Below are 23,592 nucleotides of genomic sequence, written 5' to 3'. Positions count from 1 at the left end.
AGACTGACTCAGAGTCTCTTCCAACCTAGTAGAACAACACAACACAAGGTTGATACGATTAACACACAACAGCTTCACCCTCTGCAGCCACTGCACAGACGTTTACACCTACTATGAGGAAGGCCCACCTGGGAAGAGGGCCACATCCCTGAAGAAAAAAGGGGTTCAGAAGCATCCATGTGACGAGAATTTTGCTTTATAGACTGCTGGATGGTTCTGGTAATGAAATCCAAATGCAGTAACTCTTTCAAAACCAGGTCACACCTTTGGCACAACTACATGAGGCCTACGGAGGTTTATAAAAGATAATCCTGATGCCATCCATGGGGGGCGGGGGTGGGGAGATCTCAAGGAGACAACAGATGTCATATGATGACATCTACATGAAAGTTCAAAACAACCCTGAAGTAATGAAAACTCAGGATAGAGATGCCCAAATCAGATGGCGCTAATAGAATAAAGAAGGAATTTTTTTTTTCAGCAGAAAAACCATGTTATGTGACTTAGGAGGAAGAGATGTGAACAAAATAATCTGCCGGATGTGAAACAGCAGCATATGGAAAGGCACTGAGATGAAAACAAGTCAATCAAGATAGAACAAGACAGTTGCTAAACGACTGGGTCGGCTACAGCTGAAGGGCTGTACTGGAGGCATGGCAGGAAGATTAATATTTGATTTCAGAGGCAGGGAATCAATTGCTCAATGCCTCTGAAGCCTAAGTGCTTGGATTTATACTTAAATCTTAGAAAACAAAACCACTGTAGGTTCTTAGGAAGTCTGCAACCTGGATGTAAATAGTTTTCTTCAGGTGAGTGCCTGGAACCTGGGAGACTGTAGTGCTGAAAATCCAGGAGGATGAGCAGAGGGTACTGACTGTGGTCACAAAAGAGCACATTTTTCAAGAGCTCATCGGGTCAAAGGTTATTAAGGGGGTGAATCTGACAAAGAGTAAATGGAGTTCCTTATTCAGTTTTCATCTTTGCAACCAGGAGATCCAACCAGTCCATCCTAAAGGAGATCAGTGCTGGGTGTTCACTGGAAGGACTGATGTTGAAGCTGAAACTCCAATACTTTGGCCACCTGATGCAAAGAGCTGACTCATCTGAAAAGACCCTGATGCTGGGAAAGACTGAGGGCAGGAGAAGAAGGGGACGACAGGATAAGATGGTTCGATGGCATCACTGACTCAATGGACATGGGTTTGGGTGGACTCCGGGAGTTGGTGATGGACAGGGAGGCCTGGCGTGCTGCAGTTCATGGGGTTGCAAAGAGTCAGACGCGACTGAGCAACTGAACTGAACTGAACTGAATTGATTTATTTATGGCCATACTATGTGGCTTGTGGGATCTTAGTTCCCTAACCAGGGATTGAACTCAGGCCCTTGGCAGTGAAAGCTTGAAGAGTTCTAACCACTGGACTGCCAGGAAACTCTCACAAACATTTAAAGTCAGATTATTTCCAAATGAAAAACAAAAACAACAAAAGCAGTTTCCCAACTACTGTTTGGCTTTCGGTCTGTTGCCATATATTGCTCCTTCCCTCTGCCATGGGCCCTTCCTGTCAGAGTTATCAAGCTCAGTTACAGGAGGGAGCCCAAGTTTTAATACTCTTTGAATTTTTAAAACTTTATTTTGCAATAATTATAGACTCTCAGGAAGTTGCATAAGAAGTTGTATACATTTCACCAATCAGTCCTTATATTTTAAAATCAAACTTTTTTTTAAAGTGATTTTTTGATCACGCCGTGAGGCATGCAGGATCTTGGGTTCCTCACCAGGGACCGAACCTGCACCCCCTTCAGTGGAAGCACAGAGTCTTAACCATTGGACCACCAGGTCAAACCTTAAAGGCAAATTCCAAATGGTTAGGAAGTCAAGTTTTAACCACAGACCACGAATTCATCCCTGTAAGAAAAACGTATTCCAACGGGCAGAGGGAAACTTCTGCTTACAAGGACTTTCTAATAGTCTTGCTTAAGGTCTTCAACGGTCAACTTTAGGAAGACATCATCAGCAGATACTTCCCAAGCACAGGAACAGCCAATTCACCCGAAAGTTCAAAAGGCCAACAGCAAAAAAGCTCAACTGACTACACACAACAAAGAATCAACAAACAAATCAATGAAACAATTTTGGTCACCAAACTTCAACATTAAAATATAACATGGGATGATGTCAAGGGCATGTTGAGACAAACCCTCTATTATATCGGCACATAATCAGCAAAAACTTCTCTGAAACCAATTCTGCAGTAACTATTAAGTACCTCAGTAATGTTCACACCTACACACACCAAGCAAAAAAAGGACTGGAGGGGCATTAATGCTAGTTTTCTCCATGTAACAGGCTTATCAGTAATTTTTATTTTCTACTTTTTAGGTATTTCCAAATCTTATTAGTTAGGTAATCCCAAATACTTTCATAATCTCGGTGGGGGGAGGGAATTACATGTAATAAGTGTATGTAAATCTTTAAAATAAAACATTAATTTCAGAATATCTAGTTGTATTAATACTAGCCACTCATCCCCCACACCTTACCCATGAGAAAACTAAGACATAGAAAGATTCATTTTTATAAAATGAGTCACATCATATGTATGTATGTAATCTGTTTTTATACTCAAGAAGTAATCTAGCATCTGGAAAGTAATCTAGAATCTGGTAATCAACAAGACCTTTGTGTTCAGTTCTACTAACTTGGTAGGAATCTGACCCTCAAGCAAATTTATTTACTCTAACCAAGCCTCCATTTCTCCATTTGCAAAATGGGAATGACAAAAGACAATTCAGAAGATTAAATAGAACAAGTTATATAAAGTACTGAACATGGTCCCTGGTACAGAGCAAGCATTTCTAAAACGTTAACTGTTTGTATGTAAGTATTTCCTCAAAGCAATAGATTCTTTCACACAGGACTTTAGCTGTATGAAATGAATATAATGGAACCATTTCAACACGGGCTACATTTTTTTTTTGCTATTACACACAATGCTGTAATACATTATGATGCCATACATACCTTTGACAGCTTCTCCAATTATTTCCTTGTTTGTGTGTGTGTTTGCTCAGACATACCCAACTCTTTGTTACACTATGGACTGTAGCCTGCCAGGCTCCTCTGCTCATGGAATTTTCCAGGCAAAAATACTGGAGTGGGTTTCCATTTCCTTCTCCAGGGGATCTTCCTTACCCAGGGATCAAACCTGCATCTCCTGTGTTGGCAGGTGGGTTCTTTACCACTGTATCACCTGGGAAGCCCAATTATCCGCTTAGTAAATATTTTTAGATGTGGAATTACAGGGCCAAATAGCATATATGAATTTTCACTGCAACTTAAAAAAACCACACAATTTCAAGTTCATCATAAAAAATTTTTCAAAAAACAGATGTATGGAGAGGAAAAGTGAAAATTTCTCCTGCTCGCCCCAAAAATCACCCATGCACCCTCTGTCCTTCTATATGTATTTATAAATACACACAACCACACAAAGCTATTTTTGTTTTCGGTCTTAAGTCATACCACACATATTGTTTCGCACTTTGTTTTTCACATATTTCCTGGACCCCTTTCGAATGCCAATACATACAAATCTACAGGCACACACACTTTTGCTACATGGTATGGATATACCATCATTCATTTAATCATTCCTCTATTGATAGAAATTAAAGTTTTTTCCAGTTTTTACACTAAAAACAATACTGCTTTGAAAAGCTTCCTATATAAATCTTATGCACAGAGCAAGTCTATCATAAAGTTTCTACCTTGAACCCTTGTCATGATTGAACATTATTTTTAATTATTACCCATCTGATGGATGGGGAAAGGGCACCTCAATGCTTTGAGAATCAGTTCATGTTTCGTCCGAGCTATTTCTCTTCTCTTAACTGGCCATTCATGTTTCTTGCCCAAGGATTTTTTCTTAATCACTTTATGTCTCATAGATAATTAACACTTTGTCTACTGTATGTGCGGGAAATATTTTTCCCCATCTCTGACTTTTAACCATTATGGTTCTTTTTAAAAAACATACAAAGTTTTATATTTTTAGTGCTGAACCGCTCAATCTTTTTCTTTATAGTTTCTTAGTTTTTACTTCCTGAAGAAGCCTTCCTCATTCTATCAGCATAAAAGTATTACTCTCTGAAATCATTTTAGAAAACATTTACAGTAACATATATAACACATATAACATTCTCTGTTCCCTATACAAGAATTAAATTTTGACTTTGGAAAAAGTGACCCATATGGAGAGTTGAATTTTTCCTCCCCAAATCATACTAGCCAACCAGAAAACCTAGTTTACATATCTGAATCCACTCACATCTATCAACTGTTTAGTTTCACATGCAAAAAGTATTTTTGATTAATTTTTCATAAGTTGAAAAAAAGTCTCTGAGAACTTAAAGAAATTAGCCTTTTTCAGTGAGAAAAAATACTTTTCATACATGCATCAATAGACTTATCTTGATACAGGGCAGTAAAACCTGCTTAAGTGTATACTTAGGTCAGAATTTTATTTACAGGTAAAGAATCCGAGGCCTGAAGAAGACAATGTTTTAAAAATCAGGTTTAAGAAGTCTGTGTGAGTGTGTAGGGGAGAGCAGTGGGAGTGAAAGAAAGTGGAGGGGAGCAGATGAGAGAAGGCGGCAGGAAGGAGGGCTTCCCAGACGTGGGGTGTGCGCTGGCCCTGGGAGACTGGACAAGCTGACTGCGGAGACCCAGGTGGAGAGTACGCTCCAAGTGAAGGATGGAGTGAGGGTAAAGCAAAGGAGGGAAGACACCCAAGGCCACATTCAACACCTGCAAGAAGGCCTGGAGGTACCAGGTTCCTGGCAGAAGTCCTGGACGGCCATCTGTCCACACTGTGGTTCCCTCTGAAGAGAAGCACTTGCCCACAGGCCCCCCCGAGATTTCCCCCATCTCACTCCACCACCACTGAGGGCTGTGACCGGAAGGACTTTAACTGAGAGCAGCCCTGAGATACGAGCCAGCCCTGAAGTCCACCCCCTAGTGTGAGCTTTTCCCCCAACTCAGCAGTTGGTAGAGGAATCTGTCACTGAAAATGCAGACCAAGGGAAGCCATGAGGCAGCAAGGCTAGGAGCCCTGAGGAGGACCAAGACCCTCAAGTGACAGTGACGGGGCTCGTGCCCTTCACCTCCTGGGACCTTGGGTTCCTTCGCTGTGAATCAGGGTGAGGGGAGAGAGGGTCCTCCATTGTGTTTAAGGAATTTTCCAGAAAGCTCTAGATTTTACCAGTCTGTGAGTCTATAATTCAATTTCCATGGAAAAGAACCTCCGTAGAGCCCTACTTTTTCATTTTGCACCAGAGAAATTCTTGGCCAGTGCTCAAGCTAAGTACACTTGGACTAATGTGCCTAAGGCAATTAAGTCCAAATACTTTTCTAATAATATTGCAACAGTTCATCTCACATTAACAAACACTTCTAGACCTTCCGGACTTGTCTTGCTTAGCCCAGCTGTAGAAACACCCCTTATCTCTGGTTACAGGTGGAGAGGGGGCTGAGTCTGCTAAGATTATGATGCAGATTAGCAGCACCTGGGTGCGCTGTGGCAACAGAGGACATGTGTCAGTCTGGCTTCCTCAGGCATCCCTTATCCGTGCCCGCCTCCACCCCCACATCCCTAATGCCACACTGCACAAAAGGGCTGCCTCTGCGCCAGCTGTGCTAAGGACAGAACTCCCATCAGGCTCTCTACCCCACCGCTTCCTCTGTTCTTACTTTGCACAGACGGCCCTTCTGGCACAACCTCTCGGCTCCTCCCTCCTGTGGATTCATCCCACACCAGCTCCACGTTCCCCCTGCCCTCACTTCTACAGTGCCCTGCAGAGGCCCCTGGGGACACAACTCCCTGCCTCTCTCACAAAACACCGTCCGCCTTCTAGTCTGCCTGGCTTTTTTTTTTTTTAATGGAGAGGAGACCAAAATAAGAGAAGGGCTGGCCTTGTTTTCAACACCAAACCACCATCTGCACCACCCTCCTTAAGTCATCAGCACTGCTCTCTACTGCCTGTGAGACGTCCACACCAGGGCCCGAGGCACTCCTGCTGCCAGGGATCTCGACCCCAGCCAGGGAGGGTATGGAGCTGGGAGGGTTGGGGGCAGCGCAGCCACGGTTGCTGCAGACCCCAGCCAGGAGGCAGCTGTGGCATGCAGACCTGGCCTGTGTCCTTGCTGTTTCCAGGAAATTCCTGAATGAGCGCACTGATTTCCTAGTCAGATCCCCCACTGGTGTGGTTCCAGGCCTTGTCTCCCATCCAGGCCTCCAATTTTGTCTCCCTCCTTTCTCTGTCTGAGCACCTGGCCTTGCCCCCAACTCACCAGGAAGGCAGTATGAGTTGCTATCTTGTCTCCCATATCCATCTATCCACACCAATCACTATTCCCATTTCCTGGAGAGAGATTCTTTTACCCATTCTTCTCTCTTCTCCACCCACACACAGACTCTATCTGGGACCAAAGAAGTCTAATTCTAAACCCAAGGGACCCACCTCATTCCTGCCCACCCTACCCTGGCCCACTAAGTCCCTCCCACCTATCAAGGAACCACTGCTCTTCCAACCGAGGCCCCAGTCAAGAGAGTCTTCTCTTCTTTACCCTCCAAACCTCTTATCTTCAGTTTTCCAAGTCCTGTAGACTCCCACCTCACACCTCAGCATTTCTTTCTGACTTCACCCCTTGCCTCAGCCTCCAGCCTACATGGCATTCAGCTACCAGACTAGTCTTCTTTAAAATACTACTCTCATCATGTCACCATTTTGCACAAAATCCTATCATGTTTCTGTGTCTCTAATCTCCTGGGCCTTCAGGACCCAATATGCCCCAGCCCCCCTGTCTACTCAACCTTATTTCCAGTTACTGTAAAGTGTTCCCAATACTCTGGTTGGTTGTAGGAGGCACTGGCTCACGTGCAAACCATCCTCCTTCCACCTCCATTTCTGAAGCACCCCATTCTGGACACGCCTTCCCCTCTCTCCTCTGACTTGTCAAATCCTAGCATACTTCATGAAGGCAGTGACGCCTGAACTGAAGCCCTACTTCCTTCTGGACAGCTCTAGTCCCTCAGGTGACCTCCTACAACATTTACACCACCCAAATAACCACAGAAAACAAATCCTCAACCAAAAGGAGACTGAGTTCCAAAATTCATCAGTAAATCAAATGTCTAAAATTTCAGATCCATTTATCCTGAAGGAAAAAAAAAATGGGAAATAGGTTCATAGGCCCACAAAACTTATGCAGTCCACAATATAACTTCTATGGTACAAGTTTTCCAAACGGTATAGAACCACTATAATTCACTCAAAAGACTGAAGGCAAAAGGAGAAGGGGAGTGGCAGAGAATGAGATGGTTAGATAGCATCACCAACTCAATGGACATGAGTTTGAGCAAACTCTGGGAGATAGTGGAGGACAGAGGAACCTGGCGTGCTGCAGTTCACGAGGTCACAAAGAGTCAGATATGACTTAGCAACTGAACAAAAGAAAAACACATTCTGAGCTCAGATAATGTCAGGACCCTAGAATGAGGGCCACACTCCAGAAAAGGGCAATTTTAGAGACCAGGAAGCCAAAGGCTCAGGGGGTAAATCCAGACACTTTTCACCCCTCTGCCCCAAGAAGTCTTCTAGAGTCTGAACTCCAGTTTCCAATCCCGCCCAAGGACATGAGTGCTTTAATTCATGTGTGAAATTTTTTCATTCAACAGAAGCAAGCCCCTGGAAATGTACAGAGGAACTGGGTCTCCGGGCCCCAGACACACAGGAGTCCAGGTGACAGAGGAATGCCTCCTCCCAGGACCGCTGCAGGCAGGAGAGATTGCTGCAAAGACTTCCAAGCATTGCCACAGGAAATGGCAGCGGGGAGAACGTGGGAAACTTGTTATTGTGTCTGGAGAATGGAGCAGGGCACACAGATAATGTCTAATTTTAGCATGTGTAGGAATCTGGTGGCCACTCTCAGGGGGACTAGGTTTTAAGGTCAGGGGGGAAAAAAAGCTATTTATAGCCAAAATCACCCTGAAAGCAAATGCCCAACATGGATGGGAGCATCTCCAGGGCTCCTGCTTGCCTGCAGCGTTTACTTCATATTCGTTTACTATTAAGCCTCTGTGACTCGAGTACACATTAACAGAAGTATTTGTTGTGAGGATTAAGGTGGAAGGTGGTTAGTTTTCTGAAGTGAGTTGAGAACTGGATGAGCCCCATGGAGCATGGAAAAATCTGGTTGAGAACTCTGGCATTGAAAAGACCCAGCTTCGGATCTCTGGCCCACTGCTTCTTACTGGCATGTGATTGTGGACAAGTCACTGCAAAAAGCCTCTTTTTTCTCATATGTAAATAAAATGGTGATAATAGTGCCTACCTCAGAGGAGCTGCTGGGAAAATTAAGAAATAACATTCAAGGGACTTCCCTGGTGATTCAGTGGTTAAGACTCTGTGCTTCCAATGCACAGAGTAGATTTGATCTCAGGTCAGGGAACTAAGATCCCACATGAGGTGCCACTAAAAAATTTAAAAGACAAACAAAAAACAACAAAAAAGAAAAGAACATTCAGCATATGTAAATTATTATTCTCAGCATCCCAGCAAGCATGCTACTGCTGCTGCTGCTAAGTCGCTTCAGTCGTGTCCGACTCTGTGCGACCCCGTAGACAATGGCAGCCCACCAGGCTCCTCCATCCCTGGGATTCTCCAGGCAAGAACACTGGAGTGGGTTGCCATTTCCTTCTTCAATGCATGAAAGTGAAAAGTGAAAGTGAAGTCGCTCAGTCGTGTCCGACTCTTAGCGACCCCATGGACTACAGCCTACCAGGCTCCTTTGTCCATGTGATTTTCCAGGCAAGAGTACTGGAGTGGGGTGCCATTGCCTTCTCCGCCAGCAAGCATGAGCACATCTTTTTCACCCACACAGACTTGGCCGGAGTTGACCCCACCAGCCATGGTACCAAAGATCAAACAGACAGACTTCTCAATCACTTGAGCTAGACTGTCTGGTCTGACCTCAGGTTTATTTCAGGCAGCTGTGACCATTAAGAATGACAAACACAGGAGCAAAGCAGAAAACTGGCAAGGTCTATGCATCATAATACAAAATGAAAAAGCAGAATTTGGTATGATGTGTATACATCAAACATACCTACGCAAAAAGTACATACAACCAACAGGATCCCAGGAGGCTATGGAGACTAAGTATTAATAGTCAGTGCTTCACTGTAAATTATCTTAGCTTTTAGTGCAAAGCTGGTTAAAAAGATCATTTTTAAAATGAGGGCACTAAATGAGACCTGCTGTTTTACTAACCTTTTTTTATGTCTCTTCCGCAGGCTGGCCACAAGATTCTAACAGATGATGTTTAACAGTAATTGTTTGATTCCATATACTATTGTTCCATTTCAATACGGATCCAAATTTTACCCAACAATCCACATTTACAAAGAGTTCATAATAATATTATGAAATCAAATCATTGCTGCAGGTGAGATAATGATAAGCACAGCTAAGTGAAGAAGAAACAATCGGTTGCTTAATTTGGATAGTAAGGGCACTCGTATTCAAGGTCAATCTCATTCTAAAGGTATTGAGCATGTTCAGTTTGGGGAATGATGCCTGATGCCAGCTCTAGTAACAATGTCTAGAGTCAGACCAATCCTGTCTCAGAAATTCCTATTATGTCATTCACAGCCAATCAGAACTTGGCACTGGCATGAACCCATACAGACTTGCAATTCCAACAAAAGCAAGGAAACTTGATGTCTTGGGTAGTTTGTGTGTCCTTTTCCTGGGTAAAGGTGTAGTTTCTGTGAAGCCTTTCGAAATGCTAAACATGGTGCCCTGGCTCCCGTGGGTTCCGTTGCCGATCCAGGTTGGAACCATCAGCCTCAGTCAGTCCAGCTCCAAGCAGCAGCCTGTGGTGGGACAACTGACCAGCCAGCCCTGAGCACCTTCTTAATCCCAGCTCTCAAAGGGCAGACGCACCTTGGGATGGGGCGGAGGGGAGCTGTGCCAGAGAATCCTAGGAAACATGAGCACGCAGATGACTCAGCCATTCCTCCCCATCTTGGGGTTTAGCACAATGGAGGAGGGAATGGAAGAGATTTAATTTGAAAAAATTCCCCTAAATATGCATGCGCCCCCGCCCCAACCCCAGTATCTACCATGAAATTGAGACTCACTGGTCTAAATCAACTCAGAATATCAGGAACGCATTACATATACTTAAATACACACACACGTACATACACATGCAGAGAAAAAGGTGATGGATTCACCAGAAACTAAGTTGGAGAGAGACACAGTATCAGCTATTCCTGGGCACCAGGAACTTGTTAACCCAGTCTACACAGAATGCGTCACCCTAGGGGCAGGTTGCTTTGTAAGAGATTAATGCTGTGTATCAACATGAAAGAAAAAAAAGGCCAAGCTCCACCAAGATTACTTCAGATATTTTCAATGAGGACTCACAGGTGGGCCCACTGCTTCCGCAGGCACGGGACACGATCAGACCGAGTTCTGCTCCTGATCTTTAGCTCATCTGCCTTCACTGCTTGCCCCGTGAGTTGTGGCCACATCTCCTGGGGCCGGTGCCACCCTCCCCAACACCCATTCCCACCCCTACCCCAGACCCCACAGTCCGGGCCTCCAGAGCTGCGCATTCCTGAATATCTGTTTCACTGCTGTCTAAAGGCCTGAAACAGGACAGAAGACAAAAGACAAGGAGAATGAAAAAGAAACTTGGATGCACCAAGTAACAGGAGAAACAAGGCTGTTTCTCAGCCAATCAAGGAAAATAAGCGCAAGAAGCATTTCCTAACCAGAAACATGAGTACACAGCATGGAATCACGCTGTCCAATCTAATCCTGGAGCACTTTAAACCTGACGGCCGTACTGGGGCTCCAATTGACGTTTCAAAGAATTGAATGCTGTAAAGTTGTGATCTTGATATTTTCCTCTTCACAGGTCCAATAATTGCCTAACAGCAGTGTCCAGCCCTTTCCCAGATGATGAGTGCTGAGTTTGTTATTGGGTTTTTTCTTCTAGCTTATGTGGTCCTCAGATAGTCCTCTAGGCCAAAGCGAAATGCCAAAACAGGAGCAGAACTTTCTGGCCATCCTCGAGCAATCAGGATCCCATCAAACCCCACTCAGATAACTCAACACCTAAAAATACACTGCCTGGGCCAGCTGAGGCTCCCAGGAAAGAACCTCCACTCAGGAGAAGCCTCGCTGGGTCGGGGTTTTCTGATTCATTAAATGAGGGTCATGATGGAGAAACCCTCCCCCTCAGATTGTTGGGAGAAAGAATAAATAGGCTAGCCCTTCATAAACTGGAAACTTTGGGCACATTAATTAATTAACCACACTGCACTCTCCCCCTGGATATAATGGAGTAAAGTATACCAAGGTAATATCACCCCTTGTTCTTAAAATAACCTGTTTGGCTGATACTCTATTTAAAGATGTATCATGGTTATTCTTCTCTCAAGAAAATTCAGGGTTTTTTCCCCTCCAAAAACTCTGTGACAGTCATTTACATTTCCATAATAAAAAGTATCATAAGTATCATTTATGTATAGAACAGTATTTGCCCCAGGCAACTAAAAAGCAGGAGAGTTATTTCTGGGAGGAAAGGAGGGCCATGAGCCAGAGATCCAAGAGATACAGACCTGAGTCAATAACAACAGTTCACTTTTACATGGCTCTAAATACCGTACCAACAATACCTCATTTACGTCTGACAACCCACTGAGGTAGGTACTAATACTATTTCCATGATTTACAGGTGAAGGAAAAGACCAGAAGTGGTTTCCAAGATAACAAAGCTACTTATTAGCAGAGCTAGGACTCCAAGGCCATGTTCTTCACCACTGTACCATACTGCCTCGCTCAGCTTTTTGCAGAGACCAATTGACCCCGGGTCAACAGCAGCTTTCCACAGGTGCTCCGAGCTTCAAAAAAGAGTTCCATCCAGTCCGTGTTCACTGAGCGCTGGCTCTAGACCAAGCTCAAGAGCGTCACCCTATCTGTCCAGGGAGTATCCACCCCAGGCTGTGTCTAAAGACAACTCAGGAAAGCGCTGAAAAGTGCTTAAAAACAAAACACTGCAATAATGCACAGAATGGGCTGTAAAATATTCTACTGTTCCAGGTTCCTCAAAGCCTATCTGGGATAACAATTAACTCATTAAGGACATATGCTCCAGGGTGGAGGGACTTTCATATGGTATAACAAACCTCTTTCAGCAGAAAACAACCAAGCAGGCCACAAGAGCTTAACGCACACGGTCAACCACGGCTTCTATGCGTGCCAACAGGAACACAGTCCTTACAAATGGCAAGCAGGTAAGGACTACAGAGAAATGGGGCGATATGCAAATAGAATCCTGATAAATGAAGGGGACAATGCAAACTAGTAACCACACTGTGTGTGTGTTAATCACCTCAGTCGTGTCCGACTCTTTGTGACCCCATGGACTGTAGCCTGCCAGCCTCCTCTGTCCATGGCGTTTCTCAGGCAATAATACTGGAGTGGGTTGCCATTCCCTTCTCCAAGGGATCGTCCCTACCCAGGGATCAAACTCAGATCTCCTGCACTGTAGGCAGATTCTTTACTGCCGGAGCCACCAGGGAAGCCTCACACTGAAAACACAATGCTTAAAAAATGTATGTTTGAAATGCTAGAGTGATATAGAGTTTAATTCTCTTCTATGGAGATACAGATACACACACACATATATACATACACATTATATATACAAAGATGTGGGTGTGTAACTGTGTGTTTAAAGTTTTTCACAAATATTTTAAAGTCTATTAACCCTCCAGGTACCTGAAACAGCAGCTCGTCTCAATGCGGCACTCCCGGCCCAGCTCACAACACCCAGCCCAGCATAGACTCAGCTAGGCCACTGGCTCAGATGCTAGGCAAAGTGACGGAGGCGATACTGAAGAAGAGGAAGGTGGTGGCGGAGTCACAAAGGGAAGAAGGGAGCAAGGGGCAGGTGGCCTCTGGCAGGGGAGGCAGGCCCCGGGTAGGGTGGGAAGAACCTGAGTTTCCAATTCAGACTGTGTGCAAACCCTAGCTCGGCCCCTCACCAGCTACATGACCTCAGCCAGGTTACACGATCGTTCTGAGCTTCAGTTTTTCATCTATGAAATGGGAAAAATAAAGTCAAACTCAGAGCATCTGTGTGGGGAAGAAGAGAGTTCTACACTAGCTCCTGTACAGGCTTCTCTTCACATGGCCAGACCCCTTCCTTCCCTGACCAAAGTCAGTTTCCTTGTCTGCCAAGGGGTGACGGTAACAACAGGATGTCTGAGGACGAGTGGAAAGCTTTTGGCAATGGATCTGTCCATGGTGGCCCTAAACAAACACTGGTTGTCAATGTACCCTGGGTATGTGGGGTAACGGGAACAACTGTGGGCTTCATTAACATGGCACATAAGAAAAAATGTATCATATGGTGGCAGCATCACTGAGGGGGGCCTTCCCAGATGCTGCTAGTGGTAAAGAACCCACCTGTCAATATCGGAGACAAAAGAGACACAGGTTCTGCGATGAACATTGGGGTACATGTGTCTCTTTCCCTTCTGGTTTCCTCAGTGTGTATGCCCAGCAGCGGGATTGCTGGATCATAAGGCAGTTCTATTTCCAGTTTTTTAAGGAATCTCCACACTGTTCTCCATAGTGGCTGTACTAGTTTGCATTCCCACCAACAGTGTAAGAGGGTTCCCTTTTCTCCACACCCTCTCCAGCATTTATTGCTTGTAGACTTTTGGATCGCAGCCATTCTGACTGGCGTTAAATGGTACCTCATTGTGGTTTTGATTTGCATTTCTCTGATAATGAGTGATGTTGAGCATCTTTTCATGTGTTTGTTAGCCATCTGTATGTCTTCTTTGGAGAAATGTCTATTTAGTTCTTTGGCCCATTTTTTGATTGGGTCATTTATTTTTCTGGAATTGAGCTGTAGGAGTTGCTTGTATATTTTTGAGATTAGTTGTCAGTTGCTTCCTTTGCGATTATTTTCTCCCATTCTGAAGGCTGCCTTTTCACCTTGCTAATAGTTTCCTTTGTTGTGCAGAAGCTTTTAAGTTTAATTAGGTCCCATTTGTTTATTTTTGCTTTTACTTCCAATATTCTGGGAGGTGGGTCATAGAGGATCCTGCTGTGATGTATGTCGGAGAGTGTTTTGCCTATGTTCTCCTCTAGGAGTTTTATAGTTTCTGGTCTTACGTTTAGATCTTTAATCCATTTTGAGTTTATTTTTGTGTATGGTGTTAGAAAGTGTTCTAGTTTCATTCTTTTACAAGTGGTTGACCAGTTTTCCCAGCACCACTTGTTAAAGAGATTGTCTTTAATCTATTGTATATTCTTGCCTCCTTTGTCAAAGATAAGGTGTCCATATGTGCGTGGGAGAGGGAAAGGGTGGGAAGATTTGGGAGAATGGCATTGAAACATGTATACTATCATGTATGAAACGAGTCGCCAGTCCAGGTTCGATGCACGATACTGGATGCTTGGGGCTGGTGCACTGGGACGACCCAGAGGGATGGTATGGGGAGGGAGGAGGGAGGGGGGTTCAGGATGGGGAACACATGTATACCTGTGGCAGATTCATTTCGATATTTGGCAAAACCAATACAATATTGTAAAGTTTAAAAATAAAATAAAAGCAATCCCACTGCTGGGCATACACACTGAGGAAACCAGAAGGGAAAGAGACACGTGTACCCCAATGTTCATCACAGCACTGTTTATAATAGCCAGGACATGGAAGCAACCTAGATGTCCATCAGCAGATGAATGGATAAGAAAGCTGTGGTACATATACACAATGGAGTATTACTCAGCCATTAAGAAGAATACATTTGAATCAGTTCTAATGAGGTAGATGAAACTGGAGCCTATTATACAGAGTGAAGTAAGCCAGAAAGAAAAACACCAATACAGTATACTAACACATATATATGGAATTTAGAAAGATGCTAACAATAACCCTGTGTACGAGACAGCAAAAGAGACACTGATGTATAGAACAGTCTTATGGACTCTGTTGCAGAGGGAGAGGGTGGGAAGATTTGGGAGAATGGCATTGAAACATGTATAATATCATGTATGAAACGAGTTGCCAGTCCAGGTTCGATGCATGATACTGGATGCTTGGGGCTAGTGCACTGGGACGACCCAGAGGGGTGGTATGGGGAGGGAGGAGGGAGGAGGGTTCAGGATAGGGAACACATGTATACCTGTGGCAGATTCATTTTGATATTTGGCAAAACTAACACAATTTGTAAAGTTTAAAAATAAAGTAAAATTTAAAAATAAATAAATAAAATTAAATTAAATTTAAAAAAAAGAGACAGAGACACAGGTTCGATCTCTGGGTCGGGAAGATCCCCTGGAGTAGGAAATGGCAACCCTCTCCACTATTCTTCCCTGGAAAACCTCACAGACAGAGGATCCTGGCAGGCTACAGTCCATGCAGTCACAAAGAGTCGGACACAACCGAAGCATCTTAGCACAGCATCACTGGCAGAAGCGTCGTTGCTGTTTACCTGCTAAGTCATGTTCGACTCTTTCTCGACCCCATGGACTGTAGCCTGCCAGGCTCCTCTGTCCATGGGATTTTCCAGGCAAGCATACTGGAAGGGGTTGCCATGCCCTTCTCTAGGTGATCCACCCGACCCAGGGATTGAACCCATGTCTCCTGCATTGGCAGGCAGATTCTTTTACCACTGAGTCACCTGGGAAGCCCTGGTGGAAGTATCAGTTCAGTTCAGTTCAGTCGTGTCTGACTCTTTGTGACCCCATGAATCACAGCACGCCAGGCCTCCCTGTCCATCACCAACTCCCAGAGTTCACTCAAACTCATGTCCATCGAGTCGGTGATGCCATCCAGCCATCTCATCCTCTGTCATCACCTTCTCCTCCTGCCCCCAATCCCTCCCAGCATCAGTCTTTTCTAATGAGTCAACTCTTCGCATGAGGTGGCCAAAGTACTGGAGTTTCAGCTTCAACATCAGTCCTTCCAATGAACACCCAGGACCGATCTCCTTTAGGATGGACTGGTTGGATCTCCTTGCAGTCCAAGGGACTCTCAAGAGTCTTCTTCAACATCACAGTTCAAAAGCATCAATTCTTTGGCGCTCAGCTTTCTTCACAGTCCAACTCTCACATCCACACGTGACCACTGGAAAAACCATAGCCTTGACTAGATGAACCTTTGTTGGCAAAGTAATGTCTCTGCTTTTGAATATGCTATCTAGGTTGGTCATAACTTTCCTTCCAAGGAGTAAGCGTCTTTGAATTTCATGGCTACAGTCACCATCTGCAGTGATTTTGGAGCCCCAAAAAATAAAGTCTGACACTGTTTCCACTGTTTCCCCATCTATTTCCCATGAAGTGATGGGACCAGATGCCATGATCTTCATTTTCTGAATGCCGAGCTTTAAGCCAACTTTTTCACTCTCCACTTTCACTTTCATCAAGAGGCTTTTTAGTTCCTCTTCACTTTCTGCCATAAGGGTGGTGTCATCTGCATATCTGAGGTTATTGATATTTCTCCCGGCAATCTTGATTCCAGCTTGCGCTTCTTCCAGCCCAGCGTTTCTCATGATGTACTCTGCATAGAAGTTAAGTAAGCAGGGTGACAATATACAGCCTTGACGTACTCCTTTTCCTATTTGGAACCAGTCTGTTGTTCCATGTCCAGTTCTAACTGTTGCTTCCTGACCTGCATATAGGTTTCTCAAGAGGCCAATCAGGTGGTCTGGTATTCCCATCTCTTGAAGAATTTTCCACAGTTTATTGTGATCCACACAGTCAAAGGCTTTGGCATAGTCAATAAAGCAGAAATAGATGTTTTTCTGGAACTCTCTTGCTTTTTCCATGATCCAGCAGATGTTGGCAATTTGATCTTTGGTTCCTCTGCCTTTTCTAAAAGCAGCTTGAACATCTGGAAGTTCATGGTTCACGTATTGCTGAAGCCTGGCTTGGAGAATTTTGAGTATTACTTTACTAGTGTGTGAGATGAGTGCAACTGTGTGGTAGTTTGAGCATTCTTTGGCATTGCCTTTCTTTGGGGTTGGAATGAAAACTGACCTTTTCCAGTACTGTGGCCACTGCTGAGTTTTCCAGATTTGCTGACATATTGAGTGCAGCACTTTCACAGCATCATCTTTCAGGACTTGAAATAGCTCAACTGAAATTCCATCACCTCCACTAGCTTTGTGATGCTTTCTAAGGCCCACTTGACTTCACATCCCAGCATACCTGGCTCTAGGTGATTGATCACACCATCGTGATTATCAGGGTCGTGAAGATCTTTTTTGTACAGTTCTTCTGTGTATTCTTGCCACCTCTTCTTGATATCTTCTGCTTCCGTTAGGTCCCTACCACTTCTGTCCTTTATTGTGCCCATCTTTGCATGAAATGTTCCCTTGGTAGCTCTAATTTTCTTGAAGAGATCTCTAGTCTTTTCCATTCTGTTGTTTTCCTCTATTTCTTTGCATTGATCGCTGAGGAAAGCTTTCTTATCTCTCCTTGCTATTCTTTGGATCTCTGCATTCAGATGCTTATATCTTTCCTTTCTCCTTTGCTTTTCACTTCTCTTCTTTTCACAGCTATTTGTAAGGCCTCCCCAGACAGCCATTTTGCTTTTTTGTATTTCTCTTCCATGGGGATGGTCTTGATCCCTGTCTCCTGTACAATGTCACGAACCTCTGTCCATAGTTCACTGCTCCCTAAAAAATTGTTTCATAACTTTGTGATTCAATGCTTAAAAGTGATGTCATGAAAAAACAGCCTTAGGCCACCAGCTGCCATATTTCACCCTATAACCAGGCCCCCTGTGTCTGGGACTAAGGGCCAGCTCAGGTCATGTGGTGTGGCGAACATCCCAAGGAAAGCAAGCAGGTGGTTAGTCCTCCTGAAGTGACAGGTGAAGAAGTCGGTTCATACATTTTATTTTTACTTTTTATTTATTTTTAAAATGTCCTAATTTTTCTTTTTTTTTAGTATAGTTGACATACAATACTATGTTAGTTTCAGGTGTATAGCAATGATTAGACATTTAAACACATTATGAGATGACAGCCATGATAAGTCTAGTAACCTTTTATCACCATAAAAAATAATTACGATATTATTGACTATATTCCTTATGTTGTATATTACATCCCCATGACTTAATTTATAACTGAAAGTTATACCGCTTAATCCTCTTCTCCCATTTTGCCCATCACATACTCCTTTCCCCTCTGGCAACCACCAGTTAGTTTATTCTCTGTATCTATTTCTGTTTTGTTTGTTTGATTTGTTAGATTCCACCTAAAACTGAGATCATATGGTATTTGTCTTTCTCTGACTCATTTCACTTAGCTTAAAACACTCTAGATCCATTTATGTTGTTGCAAATGTCAAGATTTCACTCTTTTTTATGGTTGAATAATATTCCTGTGTGTGTGTGTATCAATTACAAATATCTCCTCCCATTCAGCAGGCTGCCTTTTCATTTTGTTGATGGTTTCCTTTACTGTGCAAAATCTATAGATTTCATGCAATCCCTATCAAAATACCAATGGCATTTTTTCACAGAACTAGGACAAAAAATCCTAAAATTCACATGGAAACACAAAAGATCCCAAATACCCAAAGCAATCTTGAGAAAGCAGAACAAAGCTGGATGTGTCACATCCCCTGATTTCAAACTGTACTACAAAACTGTAATCATCAAAATGGTATGGTACCAACACAAAAACAGACATACAAATCAATGGAACTGAACAAAGAGCTCAGAAATAAACTAACACTTATATGGTCAATTAATGAACAACAAAGGAGGCAAGAATATACAATGGGGAAAAAGACAGCCTCTTCAACAAATGATGTTAGGAAATCTGGCCAGCTACATGCAGAAGAATGAAACTGGACCATTTTCTTATACCAAATATAAAAATAAGCTTCAAATGGATTAAAGACTTTAATGCAAGACCTGAAATCATAAAACTTCTAGAAGAAAACACAGGCAACACACTCTTTGATATTATTCTTTTAGATTCGTCTCCTTAGGCAAAGGCAAAAAGAGCAAAAATTAACAAACGGGTTCACACATTTTAAAGACTGCTGGGCACAGATAACATCAGAAAGCCAGGTACAGTGGCAGAGCTCAAAGCCAACTGGACAGCAAGCAGGGAGATGCTCAGTTTGCTTTGAACCTCGGCCAAGAAGTCAGCAGCAACTTCATCTCTCCTCCTGTTCTTGCCACAAGAAAACTGACAGTAAGGAAAAGAGGGCACCAAACCAAATAAGGCCAGATCACCTCCTCAAAAGGCCACTGACACCAAAGTCCTGACTCTTCAAAAGGTCCTTCAAAATCATCACAGTCTCTGCAGAGAAGCCTCACTGAATTCCACGGCCTCAAAGACAACTGTTACTCCCCCAAATTCGTGGCAGTAAAAATAATGGCAGGACTCATCTCAAATGCTTCCTCCTCAGAAAGACCTTCTTGACTACCTTCTCCAAGAACGTCTGCCCATCCCTTTATTCTCTTTATTTTTCAGAATACTATGTTATATGGCTACTTACTTCTTCCCCTCACAGAATACATCTCTATGTAGGCAGAAACATAGTTTATTTGCTGCTGTGACCCCAGTTTTGTACAGAGCAGACACTTAAAATGTTTACTGGTTGAATGAATGAATGAACACTATATATAATACCTAAGTAACTTGTTTATGTCCTTTTCAGAAAATTTCATACAGTAGAGAAGATTAAACCTGTCATTTACAGTTGAGTATATTTTTAGAAACTGGGCATCAGGTTTTAGCTCCTGAATGTAACATATTATAACTGTTGTTATGAACAAGTGAGATCTAATTTAAAACCCAGATCTTCTTTACTCAGTAATACCCTTCCCAGGAACATAAGCCTTCCTAAGGACTGTGGGCATGGTCCCTCTCCTCTCACAGGACCACTCTGTACCTTGTTTCCGCTCAGAAAATGCATTTCTTTTAGGAAACCTGGTTGTTGTTCGGTCACTAAGTTGGATCCAACTGTTTACGACGCCAGGAACTGCAGTAGCCAAGCTCCCCTGTCCCTCACTACCTCCTGGAGTTTGCTCAAATTCATGTCCACTGAGTCGATGATACTATCTAACCACCTCATCCTCTGCCGCCCTCTTCTCCTCCTGCCCTCAATCTTTCCCAGCATCAGGGTCTTTTCCAATGACTCAGCTCTTCGCATCAGGTAGCCAAAGTATTGGAGCTTTAGCATCAGTCCTTCCAATGTATATTCAAGGCTGATTTCCTTTGGGATTGACTGGTTTGATCTCCTTGCCGTCCAAGGGACTCTCAAGAGTCTTCTCCAGCACCACAGTTTGAAAGCATCAATTCTTTGGCACTCAGCCTTCTTTGTGATCCAACTCTCACATCTGTACATAACTACTGGAAAAACCATACTGTTGACTATACAGACCTGGATGCTGTGTCAAAGATAAGGATCCTTCAGGACAAGGGGAAATATTCTTGAGTGGTGCTGAGTTCTTAGACCTCAATGGCATAAATAAAGGCTCCTCTGCAAGTCACCATCCACTGAGGTGGCGGGAAGGGGTCAGAAGTGGAAATGAAAGAAGTGCTGCTAACAACAGGACTCCAGACCTGCGGCTCCGGGCCTGCCCTTGTGTCAGGCTCCCAGCTTGCCTCATACAGGAAGGCTGTTGGAATGCACATCTGAAGCCAGGACACAAATCCAACAAATGCAGTTTTCTCAAGGTACTTTCTTAAACACATATATTCTCAAATGGGAGAACTCTGAAGTCATGTTATGCCATAATAAAGCAGGCAATGCCTCCTTTAAAACTAATATAACAAGCGATTTACCTAGCAAATTAAAAACCCACTGGGTCAAAGGCTGTATCTGTCTTTCCACTCTAAGGGAAAACACACATAGATAACTAGGGAAATAAATGCAGAGTTGGTACTGCTTTTCTAAATAATTTGCCCTTAGACAAAAAGAACCTTCTCCCCAAAGTCCCTAATGGGAAGTACTGGGCCCAGCTCTGCAGGGGAAGGGAGCTACACCTTCCAGAAGCACTACTCTCAGGTCACACGACTTTCTCAGAATGAGGCCTGGCCGCAGCTTTCAGCCCTGTTCAAACTTACTGTCCAACAACCCACAAGGTACATTTTCAAGCCATAGCCTGAACCCTCCAATGAAAAATGGTGTAACAGCAGCAAACTCCCTTCTAAAATTCTCTCCAAAAACTTGCCTCTTACTGTAAATCAAGGGTTTTTACGTCTACATGCAAAACTGATCTGTGTGTACATGTGTGGTTTTCTAGAGAGATCTCATAGGGTTCAGAGACTCAAAAGTGCATGGCCTAAAAGCAGTTAAAGTACCACTTAAAGGGCAGCAGAACTTTTTCCTTTGGGTTATTTTAGGAAACGAGTTTCCCTGATGGCTCAGCAGTAAAGAATCCACCTGCAGTCCAGGAGACTCAAGAGATGCAGGTTCAATCCCTGGGTTGGGAAGATCCCCAAGAGAAGGAAATGGCAACCCACTCCAGTATTCTTGCCTGGGAAATCCCATGGACAGAGAAGCCTGGCGGGTTACAGTCCATGAGGTTGCAAGGAGTCAGACACAATTAAGCATGCAAAGCTTCTCAGAGCCACTGCCAGTTTCTAACAAGTTAGGACCTGCCTGGAGTCAAATACTTTTTCCCAGGAAGTATACCAGGAGTCAGCAGTACTAGCTACCATACTCCTTTTGTGGTGCAGATCCCCCACATTCCTGGGGATGCCTGAGGACAGGCCGCCGGACCTCACAGCTATGACAGCCCCTGAAATCAAGATGGTGAGTCAGCGAGGTCTGCACTGAGGATGCTGATTCCTGAGTTTGCTTTGGACTCCTGGATGTTGACATTTTCCACTGCAAGCCGGTAACACGTCATAATAATTTACTGGGTTTTTGTTTCTTTTTTTTTTTTCAATTCAGAAACACATTATTTTATCCAGCTTTCTAAGCAAGATCAAAATTAATGTTGAGTCTTCAATGCTTCAGTACATCACTCAAGGTACAGGACACATCTCCATAGAAACTTTCCTCCCAGGCAAGTTTTATCTTCGACTGAGCATTTCTACATCAAAATGTAACCCTAAAGTCATTGTTTCCACTGGTCTCTGACCCTCTCAACACACTGTGTCCTAGATTAAAGAATTTTCAATATTCTGTAAGAATTAATACTTGTACATTTGCCCTCCCATTTAAAAATTATTTTTTTTATTTTTGTTTTAATAAACTTGTTCTCTGTGAGGTTTTTCTAACATGGAAATTTAAATATACTACAGATTACATAAACTCTCCACTTCCGTCAGTCCCAGATGCTGGACCTGCTGATCACACACCGTTTGTTTCTACAAGCCATGGAAGAAAGTGACTTTGTTACTCTAAAATCTCATTGTCATTTCACGTGTACCCAGTTACCAATGTTCTTTCACACAATGGCAATTTTTGGTCTTTCTTCCAAAAATGTGACCAAAGGTACAATGAAAGGCTGAAAATTACTGTTTTCTGCTTGTTCTCCTGGACTACCATCTCCCTCTAGCATTTCTTCTAAACCAAAAGGTACCATTGTATTTGGAAAATAATCAAGTTTTTAGAAAAAGGTACCTTTACGCTATTATTTCCAGAATGACTTAGATAACACCAAAGGGGAAATTACCATCTGCTGAGAAAATTGTAAAATAATTTCTAATTCTGTTTGCTATAATTTGACAATTCCATCTTAAATAGTCTAGAAAATGTACCATTGTGAGATGTCTCAAAGCCATTATCCTAATTGAAATCTATTTAAATGGACTAGTCAGTTTCTTTTCAAGTCACATAAAAGCACACAGACCAAAGATCCTGCCTATTAAATCAAGGGGGGATGGTATGCCTGTAAAGTACATGTTGCCAAAGGAGTAGGATTTTAACCTCAAATACCTCAGCCATCTATCATGGCATATGTAAGCGGTGGTCTAGAGAGCTTCACAGGCCGACATACATGCAAAATGAAGTACTGAACAGCCCTCCTTTTTAAAAAATCAAAGTCAGGAAGAGCAGACATGTTCTGTTCATCAGGCTGGTTTTCACTCCCAAGTTTTTGTTTCCCACATGTTTTACTGTTTTCTTTAAACAGTAAACAGACCTTTCACTTCTCTGCATTCATAGAAAAGTGGAATGGAGAATCCCAAACAGTTGACTTGGGAATGCACTGCATTTTTTGGATAGCTTTCCATTAAAATGGGACAGAGGAGGAGGGAGGTAAACTGATCGGGGTCCCAGGTACAATGGGGAGAAGGAAAACATAGGGGCTGGCGAGAAATAATTCACCTTCGGGAAACAGAGCCAGGGCCATAACTTCCTCTGTATTTACAATCCACGGTGCTGACTCTTCATTAATTTTAGATGAGTTTCACGGTAGGTTTTTTGTAATTACCAACAGCTTGCATTCTAGCACAGGAGCCGGCTCTATCAATTAAGAGATCCAGTTTCCTAAGCAGAGCCTCCCGGATCACATGCCCA

At 43.3% G+C, this 23,592-nt stretch overlaps 1 protein-coding gene across 3 annotated transcripts in view; it reads right to left on the bottom strand.

The window, feature by feature from the left end:
* TEX2 (testis expressed 2) overlaps positions 1 to 23,592 on the bottom strand; it is a 114,483-nt gene that overhangs the window by 74,290 nt on the left and 16,601 nt on the right. The window lies entirely within an intron of this gene.

This window comes from Bos grunniens, chromosome 19, assembly GCF_055505025.1.
Source record: "Bos grunniens cultivar Pamir isolate PY7600 chromosome 19, Bosgru_T2T1.0, whole genome shotgun sequence".
NCBI classification, from domain to species: Eukaryota; Metazoa; Chordata; class Mammalia; order Artiodactyla; family Bovidae; genus Bos; species Bos grunniens.
Note: the sequence above shows the minus strand (reverse complement) of the source record. Positions and strands in the feature narration are given on the sequence as shown.